Genomic DNA, 5,198 nt, shown 5'->3' on the forward strand with positions numbered 1-5,198 from the left:
AAAATTAGCGATAGATTTGTAGGGGCGGTTCAAACCGCCCCTGCACCTAATTCTAAAATCTCTTGACTCTTTTAACCGCCCCTACATAATTTATGCATTATTTATTATGTATACTATTTTTTATATTCCAATTTACTACCTACAGTAATTATGGATTAATTAATCGAGTTTAAATGTACAAATCACTTCAAAAGAACATATAATATCAAAAAAAAAAAATCAACTTTTGATATATTACTAAATTCAATACATGATACTAAAATTTAAATTCAATACATCATTCTAAAATTAAAAAAGAAACTAAATTTGATGGAGTATGTCATTTCAATATCACTAGCTTGATATTGCAATACTAATATCATTTCAATAATGACCAGCGACACCTTAAATTACAGAGAAATAGTATACGATTCTTACATAAACTATGAGTGTGAAAACATAAACTATGATTCAGAATCCAAAGTTGTATGGTGCAAGTCCTTTCAGCTCCGGTTCGTTGAGCCTGTTAATTGCAAAAATACAACAATATCACCAAGTAAAATGGTCAAGTAATTATCATAGAACCTATTAAACAACACAAAATATTGTTTACACAAGGCTTTAAGTGTTCTTCACCCTATTTTTTCGACATATAAATGATAGAAATTGGGAAACAAATGCATGATTCATGTCAATAATAGCAGTATTGTTCGATCATAATACAAAATTGTCTAACGCTTTTAACAAACACCACACAAGCTTCGACACTAGTTCTTATACAGTTCAAGCATACTAGTTCATTTCAGTGCAGTTTAAAAATGGCATCGGCTCGACTAACTTCTATTAGGCTAAATGACAGACACAAACTCAGTAACAAACATTTTTATGCCAATTAATCTATACTGTATACTGAACTGAAAGAATACCGAACTGGACAGTAACTAGTGTCAATAGTTAAAAAACAAAAGTTTGTTGAACAGAACATGACTAAATTGGATGAGGATTACCTTCCCATTGAAAAAGTCGAAAAAGGAGCATCAACTACTTGGCCCTGTTATGTAATCACCTCTCCACAAATGAATCCCCAAGAGAACCCTTTAAAGAGAGGAACTTGACTGATATATGGCTCATACAACTTCCGTGAGATCTGGCTCATAGTTATGTATAACACTCGGTATAAACATTCGTACCTCTTTGTCCTGTATAAAAAGCTAGTTGCCTATATCATAGCAATAAGAAGACATATTAGCACCTAAAACACTCATTATCACATAGAGTGCTCACACCAATGTGTCAATCTCAAAAGCATCAGATCCTAGATTTACAAGCCAAGTTAATGCGACAAAACATAACATTTGAAACCAAATTTGTAGACACTGAACTTATCCTTATATTTCATAAGCAAACCATAAAACATAATCATGTCCACCATCTGATGGGTTCAAAACTCCATAATGCTTCACTGGGTGACACTACCAACCATATGGGCAGAAAATATAGCAGTGCAGACTCAATAATACCTTTCAGGACATTAAAGCTAACAAAACATAGACATTAGTTTGGCTATTAGAATACATTGCAACTCCAATAATAATAGGTTAATTCATAAGCTAAATTAAGATAAGTTCCAAATAACAATCAAATCTAAACATAGCAAATCTAAATAGATCCTCGCATATCGACCGCCATCAACTCAATCTCAGATAATCGGCTACAACTATGCAGCATTTGGCTTTTCCCCATACGGTTCCTATTGGCGCAATATGAGAAAGCTAGCTACTATAGAGCTCCTTTCTAGTCAGAGGATCAAGTTGTTGAATAATGTTCAAGTATAAGAGGTGAACCATTTGGTCAAAGATATATATCTGGAATGCAACAAAGCTACTAGTGAAAAGATTAACATGAGTGAACGTATTGAAAACATGGTTCTTAATATGGTTACGAGAATGGTAGCAAGTAAGAGATTCATCGATTGTGGCGGAGAAGATGAAAAGGTGCGTCCTCTTAAACAAATTATGAGAGACTTTGTGTTTGTTCCTGGGGATTTAATTCCGTTTATTGGATGGTTGGATGTCAAAGGAGTGGTGAAGACAATGAAGCGAGCAACAGAGGAAGTGGATTCAATAGTAGAGAGTTGGATAGAAGAGCATAAGTTGAAGAAAAATGAAAATGAAAATGAAGATAGAAACGACTTCATCGATGTTATGCTATCTGTGATCGAGGATGATGATTCCTTGGGGCTTAAACAAGAAACCATAATCAAAGCAACAATTACGGTAACAAATATCATTTTTTTTGTAAGAAAGACTTGACTTGATTAAGCAAAATATATACATATATCTTTAAACTCCATATTATCATTATTGCAGGCAATTGTTATTGCAGCCTCAGACACCACAGCAATCACTATAATATGGGCATTATGCAACTTGTTGAACAACAGAAATGTAATGGAGAGAGCTCAAGAAGAACTACACCAGAAAATTGGAAAGAACTACACCAGAAATACAAGTTGATGATATTGAGAAACTGGAGTACCTGAGATTAAGGAAACACTGCGATTATACCCTGCTGCTCCATTAGGAGTTCCACGTCAGGCAGCTGAAGATTTTTGACAAAGCAATCGTATTTGAGAACCTAAATTTACTGTAGAACCTAAATTTCTCACCTATAATGTTATCAAAGAATGGTGTGTTTTATGAGAAAATACAATATAAAGCAATTCCCATAAGAACTATCACAAGAGTGAAAATAAATTATAAACTTAGCATGTTTGTTTTACCAGGGCCTGCAACTATAATTCCACCCTGCTGCCTGAAAAGTAGAAAACAAGAGTGGAACTTGATTGAGCTCTGAAATGGCATTTCTTAAACTTCTACTGAATATGCCCAATCAGAAGATAATAAACAATTTTAATAAAGTCAAAAACATGTAAACCAGTCCCCGGATCATGTCATTTACCTTATTGGAAGCAAGATAATCAGAATGTTTCCTGCAGAAACACAACTGAAAAACCAACAGAAAATATAAGATGGAATTAATATGCCTAATTAAGCCTCAAATTAGTGCTAAAACCAAACATAATTTACTCAAAATGGCAACAGCTTTCCAATCTTTCCAGATATCAGAAATAGGAATTCCATTTCCATCCAAATCAAACACTTCCACAGTATTCAGTAAATTCGTGGAATCCTCATCCACCTAACCCGAATAGTCAATTCCTATCAGACAAGCTCATATAATCTATTAATTGAAAATCAAGCATAGATTGATCAAAACTTCTTTCAAGTAATAAGACTAGACGATGAGGCTTTGACGCGCGGTGTCGGTCAGTAATTTAGTTGGTCTACGGCGGTCTATCGTCGAATTAGAGACAAAAATAGGTATCGAAGTCTTACCGGTGGTGGCGACGGTAGGTCGGGAAATATTTGGGAAGAAAACGGTGGAGAGAAAAACTGCCATGGCTCGCCTGGCTCCGACTCGTTTCAATGGTTAGCTGTGGAGTAATAGAGTGGGCTCTGTTATGGCCGTTGGTTTCTTCTGTGGAAGGCCAGAATTGGATCCAGATAATTTCGCTTAAACTTGGGCAAATTATGTAGTGGGCTTCTAAGACAAAGCCCAAGAGACGGTTTTATAAACCGCTGCTACTAAAGGGCTGCCAAAGCCCATTATTTTTGTAGTGAATGATACCTCACATCTATATGCTTTGTCCTCTCATGATAGAATTTATTTTTCTCCACACATTTTCTTTTGAGTGAAAAAATCTTGTATTTTTATCACCTTCATTTAACCAGGAAATTCTAGAACGCTGCTTCCACATTATCTCTTCCATCTCTTGGAACTTTAAAATTTCACTAGATAGTCTCGATACTTCTCGTTCCCTCACAATAGGACAAGAAGACCCCTCAGCTGCTACAAGTTCATCATATAAACACTTTAGATTTGCTCCAATATGACCAAAACAATCACGATTCCATTAAGAAAGCCGAGAACCACAATGTTGTAACTTTACACAGACATTTTGTTGCACTAAACTCAGACAATTCCACACCCTATTAATTACATCACGACAGCTAGGATCAGTAGTCCACATTTTCTCAAATCTGAATGGTCTTTTCCTCTGCACCCGCATGCAATCAGTGTCTAATAAAATTGGAGAGTGATCCAATGAAACCTTAGCAAGAATAGAAAGAACTGTATTCGGGAAGAGCATCTGCCACTAAACCTAACAAATAACTCGATCAAGTCTTTCACGAATACAATCCCCACCACTTCTACGATTAGACCATGTAAATTTATTCCCCGTAATGCATATCAAATAGATCACAGTCATCCAAGCAAAGACGAAAAGCCTCCATAACCCGATAATTATCACAACATCCTCCATCCTTCTCATGCGAATAATTTTTTTTATGAAAATCCCCAAAACAAATCCGTGGCAGAGATTCTCGAGAATGTATATCACGCATCATCTCCCATGTACATCGTTTGTTCCTAGTTTCTGGCCATCTCCATAAACACCTATGCCTCTCCAATACAACCGATCCACATCATTGACAATACCGAAGTGAATACAATATTGTGAATAACCTAGAATAGATAATTTTATTTCTCTTTTCTAAAAGAGCATTAAACCACCTGAACGACCAACTAGATCAACAACAAACATCTGAAAACTATTAAATCTCTGCTTTAAACCTTTCAATTGAAAACAATATCTGGGCAATGGCTCCTAATGCACCGAGCCAAAGCATGGACCGTTCGAGGATTGCCCGAGTCCCGAACGTTCCAACTTAAAATTTTCCTAATGGTCGATGGGGCTGAGTCACAGCCTCCACCGATAAATCTGTACCTGTAACATTTGGATGAGCATATTTCTTTTTATTATACTCTTCATCTTCATAGGTCATATCATAAATATCCTCTGATAATAAACCTTGCTCTTTCCTTGTCTATCCAATTTATCATGCACTTGCTCAATAAAATCCAATGTATGCTCACCCTTCGAAACCCTTCCATTGATTTCTATTTCCCCTTTCCTAATTTGCGTTGGATCAATAGAACCTCAAAATTAATTCCCATTAAAAAAAACTGAATTTTCCTTTGATTTACAACAGCAATAGAACATACAGAAGACACAGAACAATCATTAGGTAAACAAGGAATCAAATTTAAAATGGAATGGTTACCTATTGATTGCGATTTTTGACAATTCAGGA

At 35.6% G+C, this 5,198-nt stretch overlaps 1 long non-coding RNA gene across 2 annotated transcripts; it reads right to left on the reverse strand.

Moving 5' to 3' along the window:
- Positions 1–205: 205 nt before the first annotated feature.
- On the reverse strand, positions 206–3,536 carry LOC136227832 (uncharacterized). 2 transcript variants are annotated; one of them, XR_010688259.1, is made up of 6 exons: positions 3,378–3,536; positions 2,941–2,985; positions 2,762–2,793; positions 2,518–2,580; positions 987–1,198; positions 206–502 (listed from the first exon to the last, which is right to left on the reverse strand). It is a non-coding gene; the product is annotated as an uncharacterized lncRNA (long non-coding RNA). The 2 variants fall into 2 exon arrangements; XR_010688258.1 differs by having other exon boundaries at positions 2,518–2,647.
- Between the last annotated feature and the right edge of the window lie 1,662 nt (positions 3,537–5,198).

The sequence above is a fragment of the Euphorbia lathyris genome, chromosome 4, assembly GCF_963576675.1.
Source record: "Euphorbia lathyris chromosome 4, ddEupLath1.1, whole genome shotgun sequence".
Taxonomy (NCBI): Eukaryota; Viridiplantae; Streptophyta; class Magnoliopsida; order Malpighiales; family Euphorbiaceae; genus Euphorbia; species Euphorbia lathyris.